The sequence below is a fragment of the Suncus etruscus genome, chromosome 2 (assembly GCF_024139225.1).
Source record: "Suncus etruscus isolate mSunEtr1 chromosome 2, mSunEtr1.pri.cur, whole genome shotgun sequence".
NCBI classification, from domain to species: Eukaryota; Metazoa; Chordata; class Mammalia; order Eulipotyphla; family Soricidae; genus Suncus; species Suncus etruscus.
The window spans coordinates 68,165,875-68,177,167 of record NC_064849.1 but is presented as its reverse complement, the minus strand read 5'-3'; the positions used below and the strand labels follow the sequence as shown (position 1 = coordinate 68,177,167).

Below are 11,293 nucleotides of genomic sequence, written 5' to 3'. Positions count from 1 at the left end.
TTACACCTGTCAGGAATTACTCCTAGCGGTGCTGAGAGAGGAGTGGAAACATCTGGGGTGCCAGGGTTTAGCTGCATGCAAGGCAAGCGCCTTACCCTTTCCAGCCCTCTTCTAAGTTTTCTACCCAAACTTCAACTGCTTCCTTGATTCCCATTTTTAATCTAGCAAGCCCTTCTGGGCGATGTATTTATACAGTACCCCAAACAGCTGACTTTTCTCTCCATTACAAAAAGTAGGGGCCGGGTAGGTGGCGCTGGAGGTAAGGTGTCTGCCTTGCAAGCGCTAGCCAAGGAAGGACCGCGGTTCGATCCCCCGGCGTCCCATATGGTCCCCCCAAGCCAGGTGCGATTTCTGAGCACATAGCCAGGAGTAACCCCTGAGCGTCAAATGGGTGTGGCCCAAAAACCAAAAAAAAAAAAAAAAAAAAAAAAAAAAAAAAAAAAAAAACAAAAAGTAAAGGAATAAAGGCCTCTCTGAAACACTAGTATTGACCCTCTGAGCAGAAATCTTGGTCAGCCCAAGGTACAAGCCACATTGGCCTGGCACTGTCAAAAGAAATTATGGAGGGATGGGCCCGGAGAGATAGCACAGCGGCGTTTGCCTTACAAACAGCCGACCCGGGGCCGAGCGGTGGCGCTGGAGGTAAGGTGCCTGCCTTGCCTGCGCTAGCCTAGGACGGACCGCGGTTCGATCCCCTGGCGTCCCATATGGTCCCCCAAGAAGCCAGGAGCAACTTCTGAGCGCATAGCCAGGAGTAACCCCTGAGCGTCACAGGGTGTGGCCCAAAAACCAAAAAAAAAAAAAAAAAAAAAAAAAAGAAAAAAAAAAACAAACAGCCGACCCAGGACCAAAGGTGGTTGGTTCGAATCCCGGTGTCCCATATGGTCCCCCATGCCTGCCAGGAGCTATTTCTGAGCAGACAGCCAGGAATAACCCCTGAGCGCCGCCGGGTGTGGCCCAAAAACAAACAAACAAACAAACAAAAATTATGGAGGGAGTTAGTTGTTTGTCAAGCCACAGGCAAAGTTTTTCCTTTTCTCAAAGGAAAGCAATATTTGGATAAGAGCACAGTGCCTCAAAGTAGTGGAGTTTTCCTAGGGCCTAGCTTCTTAAATTGGGAGTTACAAGTCCACATGGGGTCGTGCAGGTTTTTTTTAACAGTTGTTTTCAAATCCCTTTCTGAGTTATTCTGAGCAAGTCTTATATCATCAAGTGCTATATGTCTATTTAATATACGTACACAACTAGAGTTGCATAAACATGTCTAAGGGAGTGGAGAGCTAGCACAGGGTAGTTAAGCTGTAGTCTTGTACACATTCTATATCCTCTTATTTCCAGCATCTCAAATGGTCCCATTAGCACAGCCAGGAGTAAGCTCTGAGTATGTTCCTTTGTCAAAACTTTCTAGGGGAGTAAAGGGCTCAAGTTTAAGAAAGTTTAAAAAGCCCTATTCTGAGCTATCAAGATAGTTCACTTGGGAAAGTCAACTACAAACATGTTTGTAATCACTGTGCTTAAAAAAAAATTTGGAGGGCCCGGAGAGATAGCACAGCGGTGCTTGCCTTGCAAGCAGCCGATCCAGAACCTAAGGTGGTTGGTTCAAATCCCGGTATCCCATATGGTCCCTCGTGCCTGCCAGAAGCTATTTCTGAGCAGACAGCCAGGAGTAACCCCTGAGCACCACTGGGTGTGACCCAAAAACCAAAAAAAAAAAAAAAAATTGGGGGGGGGGTTTGGGTCCCATCTGGCAGTGCTCAGGGGTTACTCCTGGCTCTGTGCTCAGAAATCGCTCCTGGCAGACAAAGGGGACCATATGGGATGCCAGGATTTGAACCACCATCTGTTTGAATTGTCTGCGTGCTTACAAATGGCCTACTGCTGTGCTATCTCTCCGGCACCATTAAATAAATTTTGTTTGTTTGTTTGTTTTTGGTTTTTGGGTCACACCTGGCAGTACTCAGGGGCTACTCCTAGCTGGCTCTAGGTTCAGGGATCCATATGGGATGCCAACATTCGAACCATCGTCCTTCTGCATGCAAGGCAAACGCACTACCTCCATGCTGTATTCGGCCCCTAACTTTTATATTTTCATTGGTTTGCAACATCATGAAATTTCAAGGATTTAGTTTTATAGTTCTGTATGCAGTTGTCTCTGCACCAAACTTCTACTGTAGTTCCCAGGGAAAGTTCCAACTGTTGAGTCTTCCTCCTCCTCACCATTCCTCCTTCTCTTTGGTAACCATCATAGTGTTCATTGAGTCTAGGAGTTATTTTTTTTATTTTTTAATATATTTTTATTTAAGTAACATGATCATATTTGGGTTACAGTCATAATCAGATCACCCCCCTTCACCAGTGTAACATTACTCCCTCCCCCTTCTCATCCCCTGCCTGTATTCGAGACAGGCATTCTACTACAGTTATTTGTTTTTAAGTTCAGTAAGTTGTATTTTTTTTTCCTTAAAGGATAAGAGTAAAAAAATATAGTAAAGATGTGATAGTGGGAATCGCCATTGTTTGCATAGGTCCAGAAAAATGGGAAAATGGAGAAAAACTCCTTGACCTGATTACAAAAAGGCCTCACCCTAGAAGTTTATTGGCATAAGACAGACTCTGGGTTCCAGGCATACCAGTTTGTCCAACTGAGTCTAGGAGTTATTTTTATTGTTTGCTGCTATTCGTTTAGCTTTAATAATTTATATTTCACATGTAACTGAAACATTCAATAATTTTTACATCCTGAAAAATATTTTGTGGAGCCAGAGAGACTTATAGCCTTGCATGTGGCTGATCCAGGTTCAATCTCCCATGCTCCATATAAACCTCTGAGCCCCACTGGGGGCTCCACTGGATATGGCCCAAAAAACAAAAATCAAAGTGTGTATATGTGGGGGTTTTTTTGTTTGTTTGTTTGTTTGTTTGTTTGCCATCAGCTGGGGAAGGTGGTCCACACAAATGGAATAGGAGCAAAAGTCTGCTCTAGATTGTGTTTGGCAGGATGGAGGACTACTGGGAAGACTAACAAGGCTAGAGTACAGTGTAGGAAGAGGAGGACAGAAGACTGGATTGTGACAGGAGCCAAATCTACTGAGCAGGGCCATGGGTTACATGAGAACAGACAAGCTAGAGAACAGACTTAAGCTTCAACTGAATAAGAGGGCCATGATGGACTTTTTTTATTTGGGTTTTTTTTTTTGGGGGGGGGGGTAGTACCCTGCAGTGCTCAAGGGTTACTCTGGCTCTGCCCTCAGAAATAGCTCCTGGCTGGCACCGGGGATCATTGGGATGCCATAATTCGAACCACCGTTCATCCGGCTGCATGCAAGGCAGCCTCTCCCACCCCAGGGTGGACTTTTGTGTCTTGTCAGGGCTTCACTATTCACAGGGATCACTCCTAGCAGTACTCAGAGGACCAGGTAAAATGCTGGGATTAAAATCTAGATTGGCTACATGCAAGGCAAGTGCTTTCCTGCTGTACTACCTCTCCTAGAGGTCTTTTAAGCATAGAATGTGGTGACGTGTGACATCACCTTTTACCAGCTTGTATGCTGAGTGTGGAGTGTCTGGGGCAGTGCTGGAAGCAGGTAGGCAGGTGGACTCCTTACAGAACCCAGTCTAGCAAAGGTGGCCACATGTTGAGTACAGAGAGAAAGCAGAGACTGCTCCTGCATCCAGATGTACTTTTGAAGTCCATTCATTGTGACTCTGGTTTTGGCAAGGTGCATCTGGCTTTCAAGTCTTAGTCATGGGGTCAATAGCTCTGCAGAAAGGCCTCCTTGGCCTCTGACACTGACACTCTATTTTCACTCAATCTTCCAGAACTAAAAGAGGCTTTTCACACATTAAAACTGTGAACCACCTCAAGACCAGTGTCAGACACAGAGGCAATAGCTTGGATCGGAGGCCAGTGCTGCTGCTACCCCAGTTTGAGATGAGCTGTGTAGACTTTCCTGAGTTCTCTACATCTCTGCCACTGCAGAAAACAGTTCCACTGCCAGATGCAGGCAAAGCCAATCATCCCAGGCCTACAGCTGTGAATTTTACTGCCAAGGATGTCCTGAAGAGACAATCCCATAAAATGAATCACTTCCAGGACCACAGAGCAACAATGCCTATATCTGTGTCTTGAAGGGAAGGAGAGATTCCCCAGAAGTAAGGGAGAACCCCGAGGCTACAGTCAGTGATATTTAGTATAGAAATTGGGCTGATTGAGGCCGGAGAGGTGGCGCTAGAGGTAAGGTGTCTGCCTTGCAAGCACTAGCGTAGGACAGACCGCGGTTCGATCCCCTGGCGTCCCATATAGTCCCCCCAAACCAGGAGCGATTTCTGAGCGTATAGCCAGGAGTAACCCCTGAGTGTCAAACGGGTGTGGCCAAAAAAGAAAAAAAGAAATTGGGCTGATAGTTCACTATTCAATGATGCTAGAGGTCACTTTGGTCACCCAGCAGATTCCCCCCCCCCTTTTTTTTGGAGGGTTTTCTGGGCAACACCTGACAGTCCTTAGGGCTTACTTACTGGTTCTGTGCTCAGAACTCACTCCTAGCAGGCTTGGAGAACCATATGTGATGCTGGGCATCGAACCTAGGCCAGCTGTATGGCAAGAAAGATTCTCTCTCCATGTGCTATTGTTCCAGCTCCAGATTTCACATGTTCTAAAAATTTTGTTATTTATTGTTTGTTTTGGGGCCACATCCATTAATGCTCTGGGATTACACTTGGCTGTGCACTTAGGAATTAGTCCTGGCAGTGCTCAGTGTTCAGTGGACAACCCAGATGGGTTGTGTGCAAAGTGAGAGCCTCTATACTATCTATCCAGTCCCTCTCACTTTCTTATTTGGAGGAGGAGTCATACCCAGCTGTGCTCAGGGGTTACTCCTGACTCTTCACTCAGGGACCATAATGGGATACCGGAGATAGATCCCAGATCAGCCATGTGCAAGGCTGCATGGTCTCACACTAGTCTCCTCAATTTTTATTTTTTGTTTTGTTTTGGTTTGTTTTTTTTTTGGTCACACCCAGCGGTACTCAGGGGTTACTCCTGGGTCTGCGCTCAGAAATTGCTCCTGGTAGGCATGGGGGACCATATGGGATGCTGGGATTCGAACCACTGTCCATCTTGGATCAGCTGCACGCAAGGCAAACACCCTACCACTGTGCTATCTCTCTGGCCCCTCCTCCTCACTTTCTTTTTAATTTTTTTTGTCTTTGTTTTTTTTTTTTTTTTTTTTTGGTTTTTCGGGCCACACCCATTTGATGCTTAGGGGTTACTCCTGGCTACACGCTCAGAAATTGCCCCTGGCATGGGGGGACCATATGGGACACCGGGGGATCGAACCGTGGTCCTTTCCTTGGCTGGCGCTTGCAAGGCAGACACCTTACCTCTAGCGCCACCTCGCCGGCCCCCCATTTTTTTGTCTTTGTTTCTCTTCTGATTGTCATTCCAATTACCTAAATCTTGTTTCTTATAGTTTAAGCCTCCTTTAACACTCTTGCCATCTGTTCTGATTTGAAGCACAGGTTTATCATCTGATTATTTTTTTCTCGTTAGGCTAACCTATGTACAACCTACAGAGTGCTTTCAATCGCTAAATCTTGCATTTTAGTGCTTATTTTACATTATAAAATAAATTGACCTATTGACTAACATCTAAATATTATTATAAATAATTTATAATATAATAATATATCTAAATATATTATATGTTATATATCTATATATTAAGTTTATAATAAAATATTATATATAAAATGTATTTAAATATATTTAATACATATTAAATTTATAATATAATAATATATCTAAATATATTATGTTATATATCTAACATCTAAATATTATTATAAATAATAATTTTATAATATAATGTAATAATAGATTAAAATGCTAAGTGCTTGGGCCAGAGAGACAGCATGGAGGTAGGGTGTTTGCCTTGCATGCAGAAGGACGGTGGTTTGAATCCCAATATTCCATATGGTCACCCAAGCCTGCTAGGAGTGATTTCTGAGCATAGGTAGAGGCAGGAGTAACCCCTGAGTACTGCCGGGTGTGATCCAAAAACCAAAAAAAAAATAATAATAAGATAAATAAATAAAATAAAATGCTAAGTGCTGGCCACAGCAATAGTACAGCAGGTAGGACACTTAGCTTGTATGCAGCCAGCCCAGGTCTGATCTCTGGCACCCCATATGGACCCCCAAGCACCACCAGAAGTAATTCCTGAGTACAGAGTCAGGAGGAGTAAACCCTGGGCATTTCTGGGTATGGCACACCCTCTCCCATCCCCCATGCTAAGTAAATTCCCTGGCCCAGTTTCTTTTAAAATTAAAATTAGGGGGCCAGAGAGATAGCACAGCAGTAGGGTGTTTGCCTTGCAAGCAGCCAACCAGGATGGACTTGGATTCCCTGCTTCCCTTATGGTTCTTCACTCCCACCCCACCCCAGCGCTTGCCAGGAGCAATTTCTGAGCACCGAGCCAGGAGTAACCCCAAGTGCTGCCTGGTGTGGCCCAAAAACAAACAAACAAACAAACAAACTTAAAATTAGATCTAACATAGCAATTATCTTTCACAGAACTGACCATTACAAAATTTACCTCAGATATTTACCTGGCAGGGGAGATGCCATGATCACATGGTTTTCCCAGGGTGAGGCTCATCCATTGCACTTCGGATGTGCTGACCCCTGTGATTTCCCCAAATGTGAGAAACTGCATAATTTGTGGCAATGGGGGACTACATTCACACCACACTCTTCCCTGGGAAATAAAAGTTTAGCATGAACAAAATATATACTTTTTTTTTTTTTTTTTAGTTTTTAGGCCACACCTAGCCCAGTGACGTTCAGGGGCTTACTCCTGACTATGTGCTCAGAAATCACTCCTGGCTTGGGGGACCATATGGGACGCAGGGGGATCGAATAGCAGTTTGTCCTAGGCTACCGCAGGCAAGGCAGACGCCTTACCACTTACGTCACCGCTTCGGCCCCGAAAAAATATTTTTAATTCAAAATGAATTGTTTTTTGTTTCTGGGTCACACCCACTGAATTTCTCCTGGCTCTGCACTCAAGAATGACTCCTGGGAACAGGAGAGATAGCATGGAGGTAGGACGTTTGCCTTGCATGCAGAAGTACCATAGTTCGAATCCCGGCATCCCATATGGTCCCCGAGCCTGCCAGGAGTGATTTCTGAGCATAGAGCCAGGAGTAATCCCTGAGCGCTGCAGGGTGTGACCCCAAAACAAAAACAAACAAACAAAAAAGAATTACTCCTGGGGTTACAACTTAGAAATTGGTATGCCATTATACCTTCTGGTGGAGGTCAGAAAAAGGACCCATTAGTCATAGACTTGATAATTCTCAGATCAGAAAATAATTTCAGGGACTGGAGCAATAGATAGGATAGTTGCCTTGCATGCAGCTAACGAGGATTCTGTCTTCAGCACTTCATGTGGTCCCCTGAGCTCACCAGGAGTACAGAGTCAGGAGTAATCCCTGAGCATTGCTAGGGTTGACCCCCAACACAAAGAAAGAAGATAATTTTTGTTGCTGTTTTTGAGCCACACCTGGTGTTGCTCAATGGTTACTCCTGGCTATGCGCTCAGAAATCACTCCCAGGGCCAGAGAGATAGCATGGAGGTAGGGCATTTGCCTTGCATGCAGAAGGACGTTGATTGGAATCTCGGCATATGGTCCCCTGAGCCTACCTGCTATCACTCCAGCCCCAGATCTGGCATTTAAAATATACTTAGCATATTATATATCATTTGTTCTTTCATTTTAAAAAAGTGCTTTGTTTTGATTTGGCAATCTCAGGAACTAAATTCAGAGCCTCATACATGCAGGGCAAGTATTTAAGTAATGTTGAATCCATCTCTCGTCCTTATAATGAGCTGGAATTTTTGTTTTGATGGTGGTGCTTCAGGCCTATTTTTGACTGTGTGCTCAGAAGTGCCCCCTGGTGATACTTATGGAAATATATGTGGTGCTGAAGATAAAAATGGGATTGGTGCCTTAACTCCTATATTATTCCTACTTCAATGAGATAACTGTAATCATCAAACTTTTTTTTTTTTTTTTTGGTTTTTGGGCCACACCCGGCGGTGCTCAGGGGTGACTACTGGCTGTCTGCTCAGAAATAGCTCCTGGCAGGCATGGGGGATCATATGGGACACCGGGATTCGAACCAACCACCTTTGGTCCTGGATCGGCTGCTTGCAAGGCAAATGCCACTGTGCTATCTCTTCCTGGCCCTCAAACATTTTTTTTCTGTTGCTTTATAACTGGGGATTTGAAATCAATTTTGTGCACAATTCTTGACTTTTTACAAATTATATAATAAGCAAAAAACTAGAAGAGTGGAATAAATTTTAAATTAAAGATAAAAAGCCCTGTAGCTTAATGAAGATAGTTCAACAGGTAGGGCACTTGCTTCACACACAGTTGACCCAGGTTTGATCTTTGGCATTCCATATTGTCCCCAGAACATCTCCAGGAGCTATTCCTGAGGTTAGAGCAAGATATAGCCCACAACAAAACAAAAAAAGATGAAAAGCCCTATTTGATTCTAATTTACTTTTATTTTGGAGACCCAGTGAGTGGTACTTAATCCTGCTCAGTGCTCAAGAAACAATTCTGGCTGTGCATGGAACAATGTGGTGTTGAGGATAGTAAAATTACCTAGGGATGTTTCTTTGGGGCTTTCGTATGCCTGTGGAACTTTTGTCATAATGACAGGCATCAGCAAGACAGTAAGTTAAATAGATACTCAGGGTTTTCAGGACTGCCTCCTTCTTTTTGATTTTTTTACTTGTTTGTTTTGAACTGCACTCAGGAATGCTCAGTTTACTTCTGTTTCTGTGCTCAGGGATCATTCCTATTGGTACTCAGGGAACCATACACGACTGCAGGTGAGGTCTCACCCTAGGTTAGCCACATGCAAAACAAGCAACTTACCTGCTGTATGATCTCTCCTAGTGCTTCTTTATTTTCCTTTTTCTTTCTTTTTTTTTTTAGGTCACACCTGGCTCTGCAATTAGGGACCAAATGCAGCTGATTCAGGTTTGATTAAAGCAGCCTGCCTTCTGTAATTTCTCCAGCCCTGTTTTTCTTAAAAAAACAAAAACAATTTAAAGCAATTTTTGTTATGTATGGCAAGCAAATCTTGTGCCTTTGTTGAATTTTTAAATTTATTTTAGATATTTTGGTCCTTCCTGGTAGTACTTAGGGTCGATTCCTAGCCCTGTGCTCAGGGATCACTCCTGGTGGTGCTCAGGGAACCTTATAAAGTGCCAGGAATTGGGACCAGAGTGATAGTACAGTGGGTAGGGTTCTTGCCTTGCACAAGACTGACCAGGTTCTAACCTTGACATCCCATATGTTCCCCCAAGCACCATAGGAGTGATTCCTGAAAGTAGAGCCAGGACTAACCCCAGATCATCATTCGGTATGCCCACCTTTCCCCCCAAAAAAGTGCCAGGGATTGAACCCGCTATACTATCTCACTGACATCATATTTTATTTTTCTTTTTAACAATTTTTGGGGGGGCCAGAGAGATAGCATGGAAGTAAGGCGTTTGAATCCCAGTGTCCCATATGGTCCCCGAGCCTGCCAGGATTGATTTCTGAGCATAGAATCAGGAGTAACCACTGAGCACTACCGGGTGTGACCCCCCCTCCAAAAAAAGCAAAAAAAACAAACAAAAAAAGGAGTGGTCCCTGATGGTGCTAAGGTGCCACTTTCTGCTCTATGCTCAAGGATTACTTCCAGAGTGCTTAGGAAACCATGTGGTGGTGCCAGGGATCTAGGGTTTAAATCCAAGCCTTCTGAATATAAAAAGTGTTCTGTTTATTTTGTAAGCTTGTTTTATTTTGTTTTGGTGAGTTAGGAGGCCACATTTGCCAGGATCTGTTTCTGGTTCTGTGCTCAGGGTTTATTTCTGCAAGTTCTCAGAGACTCATAGGTGGTTCTGGAGCTCAAAATAGAGTCAATAACATGCAAGATAAATGCCTTAACCACTGTATTATTGATTTAGCCCCCAATTTTTAAAGTTTTATATAAAGAGAATTTTATTTATTTATTTAGGGTTTTGGGCCACACCTGGCAGTGTTCAGAGGTTACTCCTGGTTCTGGCTCAGAAATCACTCCTGGCAGGTTTAGGGGACCATATGAGATGCCAGGGATTGAACCTGGGTCAGATGTGTGCAAAGCAAGTGCCTTACCCTGCTGTGCTATCACTCCAGCCCAAAATTTTTTTGTTGACTCACATCCAGCAGCTCCCAGGAGTTACTCCTGGCTCTGTGCTCAGAAATCGCTCCTGGCAGGCACGGGACCATATGAGATGCCAGGATTCGAATCACCATCCGTCCTGAATCGGCTATGTGCAAGGCAAACACCCTACCGCTGTGCTATCTTTGCTGCTCCAGGAATTTTATTTTGTTTTTATTTTTATTTTTTAATTTATTTTTTAATTTTTAAAAAAAAATTTTGGAAGGGTCACACCCGGCATTGCTCAGGGGTTACTCCTGGCTCTACACTCAGAAATTGCTTCTGGCAGGCTTGGGAGACCATTTGGGATGCTGGGATTCAAACCACCATCCTTCTGCATGCAAGGTAAGCCACCCTACCTCCATGCTCCTAGATCCAGATCTAGGAGTAAGTACTGAATACAGCAGTTATAGCCCTAAAACAAGAAATGAGGCTGGATCTGATGCTTTGTAAGTGGAAGGACAAAAGTTAATTCCTGGCACCACGTAGTCCTTTGAAACACTAATCCAAAAATAGCCCAACCACTTCCAGGTGGCCAATAAACAAAACAAAACAAGTAATGTCATGGGGGCTGGATATATATTAGTACACCAGTAGGACACTTGCCTTGCATATGGTTGGCCCAGATTTGGTCCTCAGCATCTCATATGGTACTCTGAGCATGCCAGCATAATTCCTGAGTTTAGAGATAAGAATAAGCCCTGAGTACAGATAGGTGTGGCCAAAAACAAAACAATAACAACAAAACATATTTTTCTTTTTTTTTTTTTTTTTTTTTTTTTTTTTGGTTTTTGGGTCACACCCGGCAGTGCTCAGGGGTTACTCCTGGCTGTCTGCTCAGAAATAGCTCCTGGCAGGCACGGGGGACCATATGGGACACCGGGCTTCGAACCAACCACCTTTGGTCCTGGATCAGCTGCTTGCAAGGCAAACACTGCTATGCTATCTCTCCGGGCCCAAAAACATATTTTTCTTATTATTTTTATTTATTTATTTATTTATTTGCTTTTTGGGTCACACCTGGTGACG

The 11,293-nt window shown here is 43.9% G+C and overlaps 1 non-coding gene across 1 annotated transcript; it reads left to right on the top strand.

The window, feature by feature from the left end:
- The first annotated feature begins 6,598 nt into the window (after positions 1-6,598).
- LOC126002857 (U1 spliceosomal RNA) lies at positions 6,599-6,758 on the top strand. Its single transcript, XR_007493474.1, has one exon. It is a non-coding gene; the product is annotated as a U1 spliceosomal RNA (small nuclear RNA).
- The last annotated feature ends 4,535 nt before the right edge of the window (positions 6,759-11,293 follow it).